The sequence below is a fragment of the Temnothorax nylanderi genome, unplaced genomic scaffold (genome assembly GCF_030848795.1).
Source record: "Temnothorax nylanderi isolate EJ_2023f unplaced genomic scaffold, tnyl_v1.0 TNYL_tig0406_pilon, whole genome shotgun sequence".
NCBI lineage: Eukaryota > Metazoa > Arthropoda > Insecta > Hymenoptera > Formicidae > Temnothorax > Temnothorax nylanderi.
This window is the reverse complement of record NW_027249468.1, coordinates 152686-162586: the sequence shown is the minus strand read 5'-3', so window position 1 is coordinate 162586 and position 9901 is coordinate 152686.

Here is a 9901-nt window from a genome sequence, read left to right as displayed (position 1 = left end):
GACTCGAAACTCGGCTGGGTGACTCACTTTCACCTCCCTGACGCGTTCCTAGCGCGGCTTCGCGATCGGCCCTCCGGTTCGCGAATTCGGGTTCCGCCGGTCGGATCGACTCGAAACTCGGCTGGGTGACTCACTTTCACCTCCCTGACGCGTTCCTAGCGCGGCTTCGCGATCGGCCCTCCGGTTCGCGAATTCGGGTTCCGCCGGTCGGATCGACTCGAAACTCGGCTGGGTGACTCACTTTCACCTCCCTGACGCGTTCCTAGCGCGGCTTCGCGATCGGCCCTCCGGTTCGCGAATTCGGGTTCCGCCGGTCGGATCGACTCGAAACTCGGCTGGGTGACTCACTTTCACCATCCCTGACGCGTTCCTAGCGCGGCTTCGCGATCGGCCCTCCGGTTCGCGAATTCGGGTTCCGCCGGTCGGATCGACTCGAAACTCGGCTGGGTGACTCACTTTCACCTCCCTGACGCGTTCCTAGCGCGGCTTCGAGATCGGCCCTCCGGTTCGCGAATTCGGGTTCCGCCGGTCGGATCGACTCGAAACTCGGCTGGGTGACTCACTTTCACCTCCCTGACGCGTTCCTAGCGCGGCTTCGCGATCGGCCCTCCGGTTCGCGAATTCGGGTTCCGCCGGTCGGATCGACTCGAAACTCGGCTGGGTGACTCACTTTCACCTCCCTGACGCGTTCCTAGCGCGGCTTCGCGATCGGCCCTCCGGTTCGCGAATTCGGGTTCCGCCGGTCGGATCGACTCGAAACTCGGCTGGGTGACTCACTTTCACCTCCCTGACGCGTTCCTAGCGCGGCTTCGCGATCGGCCCTCCGGTTCGCGAATTCGGGTTCCGCCGGTCGGATCGACTCGAAACTCGGCTGGGTGACTCACTTTCACCTCCCTGACGCGTTCCTAGCGCGGCTTCGCGATCGGCCCTCCGGTTCGCGAATTCGGGTTCCGCCGGTCGGATCGACTCGAAACTCGGCTGGGTGACTCACTTTCACCTCCCTGACGCGTTCCTAGCGCGGCTTCGCGATCGGCCCTCCGGTTCGCGAATTCGGGTTCCGCCGGTCGGATCGACTCGAAACTCGGCTGGGTGACTCACTTTCACCATCCTGACGCGTTCCTAGCGCGGCTTCGCGATCGGACCTTCCGGTTCGCGAATTCGGGTTCCGCCGGTCGGATCGACTCGAAACTCGGCTGGGTGACTCACTTTCACCTCCCTGACGCGTTCCTAGCGCGGCTTCGCGATCGGACCTCCGGTTCGCGAATTCGGGTTCCGCCGGTCGGATCGACTCGAAACTCGGCTGGGTGACTCACTTTCACCTCCCTGACGCGTTCCTAGCGCGGCTTCGCGATCGGCCCTCCGGTTCGCGAATTCGGGTTCCGCCGGTCGGATCGACTCGAAACTCGGCTGGGTGACTCACTTTCACCTCCCTGACGCGTTCCTAGCGCGGCTTCGCGATCGGACCTTCCGGTTCGCGAATTCGGGTTCCGCCGGTCGGATCGACTCGAAACTCGGCTGGGTGACTCACTTTCACCTCCCTGACGCGTTCCTAGCGCGGCTTCGCGATCGGCCCTCCGGTTCGCGAATTCGGGTTCCGCCGGTCGGATCGACTCGAAACTCGGCTGGGTGACTCACTTTCACCTCCCTGACGCGTTCCTAGCGCGGCTTCGCGATCGGCCCTCCGGTTCGCGAATTCGGGTTCCGCCGGTCGGATCGACTCGAAACTCGGCTGGGTGACTCACTTTCACCATCCCTGACGCGTTCCTAGCGCGGCTTCGCGATCGGCCCTACGGTTCGCGAATTCGGGTTCCGCCGGTCGGATCGACTCGAAACTCGGCTGGGTGACTCACTTTGACCTCCCTGACGCGTTCCTAGCGCGGCTTCGAGATCGGCCCTCCGGTTCGCGAATTCGGGTTCCGCCGGTCGGATCGACTCGAAACTCGGCTGGGTGACTCACTTTCACCTCCCTGACGCGTTCCTAGCGCGGCTTCGCGATCGGCCCTCCGGTTCGCGAATTCGGGTTCCGCCGGTCGGATCGACTCGAAACTCGGCTGGGTGACTCACTTTCACCATCCTGACGCGTTCCTAGCGCGGCTTCGCGATCGGCCCTCCGGTTCGCGAATTCGGGTTCCGCCGGTCGGATCGACTCGAAACTCGGCTGGGTGACTCACTTTCACCTCCCTGACGCGTTCCTAGCGCGGCTTCGAGATCGGCCCTCCGGTTCGCGAATTCGGGTTCGCCGGTCGGATCGACTCGAAACTCGGCTGGGTGACTCACTTTCACCTCCCTGACGCGTTCCTAGCGCGGCTTCGAGATCGGCCCTCCGGTTCGCGAATTCGGGTTCCGCCGGTCGGATCGACTCGAAACTCGGCTGGGTGACTCACTTTCACCTCCCTGACGCGTTCCTAGCGCGGCTTCGCGATCGGCCTTCCGGTTCGCGAATTCGGGTTCCGCCGGTCGGATCGACTCGAAACTCGGCTGGGTGACTCACTTTCACCTCCTGACGCGTTCCTAGCGCGGCTTCGAGATCGGCCCTCCGGTTCGCGAATTCGGGTTCCGCCGGTCGGATCGACTCGAAACTCGGCTGGGTGACTCACTTTCACCATCCTGACGCGTTCCTAGAGCGGCTTCGCGATCGGCCCTCCGGTTCGCGAATTCGGGTTCCGCCGGTCGGATCGACTCGAAACTCGGCTGGGTGACTCACTTTCACCTCCCTGACGCGTTCCTAGCGCGGCTTCGCGATCGGCCCTCCGGTTCGCGAATTCGGGTTCCGCCGGTCGGATCGACTCGAAACTCGGCTGGGTGACTCACTTTCACCTCCCTGACGCGTTCCTAGCGCGGCTTCGCGATCGGACCTTCCGGTTCGCGAATTCGGGTTCCGCCGGTCGGATCGACTCGATACTCGGCTGGGTGACTTCCCTTTCACCTCCCTGACGCGTTCCTAGCGCGGCTTCGCGATCGGACTTCCGGTTCGCGGATTCGGGTTCCGCCGGTCGGATCGACTCGAAACTCGGCTGGGTGACTCACTTTCACCTCCCTGACGCGTTCCTAGCGCGGCTTCGCGATCGGCCCTACGGTTCGCGAATTCGGGTTCCGCCGGTCGGATCGACTCGAAACTCGGCTGGGTGACTCACTTTCACCATCCTGACGCGTTCCTAGAGCGGCTTCGCGATCGGCCCTCCGGTTCGCGAATTCGGGTTCCGCCGGTCGGATCGACTCGAAACTCGGCTGGGTGACTCACTTTCACCATCCTGACGCGTTCCTAGAGCGGCTTCGCGATCGGCCCTCCGGTTCGCGAATTCGGGTTCCGCCGGTCGGATCGACTCGAAACTCGGCTGAGTGACTCACTTTCACCACCCTGACGCGTTCCTAGCGCGGCTTCGCGATCGGCCCTACGGTTCGCGAATTCGGGTTCCGCCGGTCGGATCGACTCGAAACTCGGCTGGGTGACTCACTTTGACCATCCCTGACGCGTTCCTAGCGCGGCTTCGCGATCGGCTCTCCGGTTCGCGAATTCGGGTTCCGCCGGTCGGATCGACTCGAAACTCGGCTGGGTGACTCACTTTCACCTCCCTGACGCGTTCCTAGCGCGGCTTCGCGATCGGCCCTCCGGTTCGCGAATTCGGGTTCCGCCGGTCGGATCGACTCGAAACTCGGCTGGGTGACTCACTTTCACCTCCCTGACGCGTTCCTAGCGCGGCTTCGAGATCGGCCCTCCGGTTCGCGAATTCGGGTTCCGCCGGTCGGATCGACTCGAAACTCGGCTGGGTGACTCACTTTCACCTCCCTGACGCGTTCCTAGCGCGGCTTCGCGATCGGCCCTCCGGTTCGCGAATTCGGGTTCCGCCGGTCGGATCGACTCGAAACTCGGCTGGGTGTCTCACTTTCACCTCCCTGACGCGTTCCTAGAGCGGCTTCGCGATCGGCCCTCCGGTTCGCGAATTCGGGTTCCGCCGGTCGGATCGACTCGAAACTCGGCTGGGTGACTCACTTTCACCACCCTGACGCGTTCCTAGAGCGGCTTCGCGATCGGACTTCCGGTTCGCGGATTCGAGTTCCGCCGGTCGGATCGTCTCGATACTCGGCTGGGTGATTCACTTTGACCATCCTGACGCGTTCCTAGCGCGGCTTCGCGATCGGACTTCCGGTTCGCGAATTCGGGTTCCGCCGGTCGGATCGACTCGAAACTCGGCTGGGTGACTCACTTTCACCATCCCTGACGCGTTCCTAGAGCGGCTTCGCGATCGGACCTTCCGGTTCGCGGATTCAAGGTTCCGCCGGTCGGATCGTCTCGATACTCGGCTGGGTGACTCACTTTGACCATCCCTGACGCGTTCCTAGCGCGGCTTCGCGATCGGCCCTCCGGTTCGCGAATTCGGGTTCCGCCGGTCGGATCGACTCGAAACTCGGCTGGGTGACTCACTTTCACCTCACCTGACGCGTTCCTAGAGCGGCCTCGTGATCGGCCTTCCGGTACGCTTATTCCGCTTCCGCCGGTCGGATCGACTCGAAACTCGGCTGGGATGACATCACTTTCACCTCCCTGACGCGTTCCTAGAGCGGCTTCGCGATCGGTCCTTCGGTTCGCGAATTCGGGTTCCGCCGGTCGGATCGACTCGAAACTCGGCTGGGTGACTCACTTTCACCACACTGACGCGTTCCTAGAGCGGCCTCGCGATCGGACTTCCGTTTCGCTTATTCCGCTTCCGCTGGTCGGATCGACTCGAAACTCGGCTGGGATACTCACTTTCACCTCCTTGACGCGTTCCTAAAGCGGCTTCGCGATCGGCTTTCCGGTTCGTGAATTCGGGTTCCGCCGGTCGGATCGACTCGAAACTCGGCTGGATGACTCACTTTCACCACCCTGACGCGTTCCTAGAGCGGCTTTGCGATCGGATTTCCGGTTCGCGGATTCGAGTTCCGCCGGTTGGATCGACTCGAAACTCGGCTGGAATACTCACTTTCACCTCCCTGACGCGTTCCTAGAACGGCTTCGCGATCGGACTTCTGGTTCGCGGTTTCGGGTTCCGCCGGTCGGATCGACTCGAAACTCGGCTGGGATACTCACTTTCACCTTCCTGACGCATTCCTAGAGCGGCTTCGCGATCGGCCCTCCGGTTCGCGAATTCGGGTTCCGCCGGTCGGATCGACTCGAAACTCGGCTGGGTGAATAACTTTCACCACCCTGACGCGTTCCTAGAGCGGCTTCGCGATCGGCCCTCCTGTTCGCGAATTCGGGTTCCGCCGGTCGGATCGACTCGAAACTCGGCTGGGTGACTCACTTTCACCACCCTGACGCGTTCCTAGAGCGGCCTCGCGATCGGACTTTCGGTTCGCTTATTCCGCTTCCGCCGGTCGGATCGACTCGAAACTCGGCTGGGATACTCACTTTCACCTCCCTGACGCGTTCCTAGAGCGGCTTCGCGATCGGCTCTCCGGTTCGCGAATTCGGGTTCCGCCGGTCGGATCGACTCGAAACTCGGCTGGGTGACTCACTTTCACCACCCTGACGCGTTTCTAGAGCGGCTTCGCGATCGGCCCTCCGGTTTGCGAATTCGGGTTCCGCCGGTCGGATCGACTCGAAACTCGGCTGGGATACTCACTTTCACCTCCCTGACGCGTTCCTAGAGCGACCGATGGATTAAACGCACGCCGGAGGATGGCCGGTGGATTAAACGCACCCCGAAGGATGGCCGATGGATTATACGATCCCGGAGGATGGCTGGTGGATGGCCGATGGATTAAACGCACGCCGGAGGATGGCCGGTGGTTTAAAGGCACGCCGGAGGATGGCCGGTGGATTAAACGCACCCCGGAGGATGGCTGGTGGATGGCCGATGGATTAAACGCACGCCGGAGGATGGCCGGTGGATTAAACGCACGCCGGAGGATGGCCGGTGGATTAAACGCACGCCGGAGGACGGCCGATGGATTATACAAACCCGGAGGATGGCTGGTGGATGGCCGATAGATTAAACGCACGCCGGAGGATGGCCGGTGGATTAAACGCACCCCGGAGGATGGCCGATGGATTAATCGCACGCCGGAGGATGGCTGGTGGATGGCCGATGGATTAAACCCACGCCGGAAGATGGCCGGTGGAATAAACGCACGCCGGAGGACGGCCGATGGATTATACGAACCCGGAGGATGGCTGGTGGATGGCCGATGAATTAAACGCACGCCGGAGGATAGCTGGTGGATGGCCGATGGATTAAACGCACGCCGGAGGATGGCCGGTGGATTAAACGCACGCCGGAGGATGGCCGGTGGATTAAACGCACCCCGGAGGATGGCCGATGGATTATACGAACCCGGAGGAAGGCTGGTGGATGGCCGATGGATTAAACGCACGCCGGAGGATGGCCGGTGGATTAAACGCCCCCCGGAGGATGGCCGATGAATTATACGAACCCGGAGGATGGCTGGTGGATGGCCGATGGATTAAACGCACGCCGGAGGATAGCTGGTGGATGGCCGATGGATTAAACGCACGCCGGAGGATGGCCGGTGGATTAAACGCACGCCGGAGTACGGCCGATGGATTATACAAACCCGGAGGATGGCTGGTGGATGGCCGATGGATTAAACGCACGCCGGAGGATGGCCGGTGGATTAAACGCACCCCGGAGGATGGCCGATGGATTAATCGCACGCCGGAGGATGGCTGGTGGATGGCCGATGGATTAAGGGAGGACACCACTGTAACTGCCCATTTTCGACTGCCTTTTTTGGTATTTTTTTTTTAGAAAGGAATAAAATATATGGTCAAAAGAACTTTTAGGCTTTATTAGACATATATTAAAGTATGTAAAAAAATTTTTTATTTGTTAAAAAAATACAAAAAGGCGGCGCACGAGTCGCTATAGCACTTATTGGTTTTCAGCCAACCCTCTCCGCGGCACGCAGTAGAACTGTCGTAAATTTGATCCTGGAACAAAAAGTGAAATATTTTCGTTAATTATATTAGTTTTAGCAGTGAAGTACGAGGGGAAATAAGAAAATATTAAAAAACAAAAAATAGAGACGAGTTTGAATAAAAAGTTCGATGGTCGAAAAATCGAACTTTTTATTCAAACTCGTCTCTATTTTTTGTTTTTTAATATTTTCTTATTTCCCCTCGTACTTCACTGCTAAAACTAATATAATTAACGAAAATATTTCACTTTTTGTTCCAGGATCAAATTTACGACAGTTCTACTGCGTGCCGCGGAGAGGGTTGGCTGAAAACCAATAAGTGCTATAGCGACTCGTGCGCCGCCATTTTGTATATTTTCAACAAATAAAAAATTTTTTTACATACTTTAATATATGTCTAATAAAGCCTAAAAGTTCTTTTGACCATATATTTTATTCCTTTCTAAAAAAAAAATACCAAAGAAGGCAGTCGAAAATGGGCAGTTACAGTGGTGTCCTCCCTTAAACGAACGCCGGAGGATGGCTAGTGGATGGCCGATGGATTAAACGCACGGCGGAGCATGGCCGGTGGATTAAACGCACGCCGGAGGATCACATGCAGGTTGATAGGATAAACAGTATTGCGTGTAGCGAGTAATGGCGCAGCAATCGAACAAGGACAGATGCCTCTCGTTAAGCCTTGTGTCCACGATGCTACAACTGCGTCCGAGTTTCGGTTTAAGCCAATGAAACTGCTGCTTTTCTGTAAGAGCTGCAAGTTGATTGGCTTAAACCGAAACTCGGACGCAGTTCTAGCATCGTGGACACAAGGCTTAAGACAAGGACAGATATATTGTAGATATATAACATAGAAAACAGAATTAGAAATGTTGACATTATCGACATCGAGGAAGTTCGGCCTTCGCTATAGGATCTTCTTAACAGGGTTCCCATTGGCGCTCAACTGAGAAATTCCCACCTTTTCGTTCATAAACGAATTTGTTTCATAAAATGAACGACTTCAAGATTAGGTACCCAGTATGTTCACTCTGTCGGCACCTTTGATCTATTGGTTTTCGATTTTCCACCATTATTTTAGGCGGATTATCAGCGTATCAATGGTTAAAACGGACCCCGGTTTTCAGGGTTATAACCATGGTGTTAGAAGACAGGTGTAACATTGCGCATAATGGCGGTCGGAGAATACGACAGCCAATCAAATGTTTATCCAAAATGTGGCGCCACATTTAAATGCAGCATTAGTCACAGTTTGTGACAAAAATGCAAACAAAAATAAAAAAAATTTGTAAATATAATACGAAACCTCACAAATTAATTAAAAAAATATAATACATAATATACTAATGATAAAAAACCAATTTCTACATTAATAAGTAAATAAAGAATAAATATTTCAAATAAGGAATTAGAAAACGTTATTAATAAGGAAGTATACAGAAATGATTACTCGTATTGCAAACTGTAAGAACAATATTCCTGACACAATGTTATATTTAAAATCGTCTTAAGTTTATTATAAAATGCTATAATAAAATAGCCTTTGCAGCATCTTAAGATAAGTTTTTCTGTAATCTGAAATCTAATGCTGGGTCTACAATGGGAGTCGCAAAGTCGTGAGTCGCAAGAATTGACCAATCACAGTCGATTATTCTCCTCAAATTCGATTGTGATTGGTCAATTCTTGCGACTCACGACTTTGCGACTCGCATTGTAGACCTAGCATAATGCTGGGTCTTCAATGCGAGTCGCAAAGTCGTGAGTCGCAAGAATTGACCAATCACAGTCGATTATTCTCCTCAAATTCGACTGTGATTGGTCAATTCTTGCGACTCACGACTTTGCGACTCGCATTGTAGACCCAGCATTATTGACGTACAAAAATTACAAGCTGCGGCGTCGCCGGCGTCACACCGACTTAAGGTAGATACTGCATCAGCGAAAACAAAGATTTTTGATTGGCATGAAACTATGTTATTCTATAGGGCATTATACGTGATCAGGAATTAATTCACGATTTTTTACCACGTAATTACGGAAATATAAGCATTCAAAGTTGGTCAGTTTTACATTAGGGTATGTGTGAACGACGTGCAAAATCGTAATTCACGAGATTTTACGAGTATTTTAAAAAAAGATTGAGGTTTGGAAAACAGAAGATCTTATCAATTAAACTATTACGAATGATTTAAAAAAAAAAAAACGTTAGTTCACCATTGCAATAAAAAGATATTCAATATTACAGCAAACAAAATGTAGCTAACAGAGAAGCTCTGGCTAGGCTGCGTCATCGGAAGCGTCACTCGGGTGTTCTCCCTTCTCCTTCTAACTTGCTAAGATAGAAGAAGAGGGGAGTGTGCTCGTGTGCGCTCGGGTCCTCGGGTGACGTTTCCGAACGCAGTCAGTGGGCTGGCAACTGGCAACAGCGCGGACCGCACCTAACCTCACTGTCGACGCCAATGTCAAAATAATCAGAATTAATGACCCAAAACTTCCAGAAAGTCATTTTTTATCATTATTTTGATAGTTGAGAAACTTACGATTATATTGCACCCAATTTTTTAGATTTTTGTTACAGTCGTTTTGACAAATGTGAAGTTGGTACCCCTGTGTAAGACACTTCGTTTTTAATTAATTACCTGTATCTGGGATTAATTATATGGTGTTATTATATATTTCTGGAGACTAGAAGTTGCACGGAACAAGGTGATACCAAATATACATTTTTTAATACATTAATAAAAAATTTTTTTCGAGTGCTCTATTTTGACTCACGACAACGCAGTATCTACCTTAAGGTGCGATTTCACGATGACGCTCGACGCTGGATTCGAGCGTCAAATCTGGTCACGTGATAGATTCAGAGGGACGCGAAATATAACCTAACCACTGGATTGGCTGAAATGAGCGTCGAGTGTCAAAGCTAAACACAGTTTAGCTTTTTGACGCTCGAATCCAGCGTCGAGCGTCATCGTGAAATCGCACC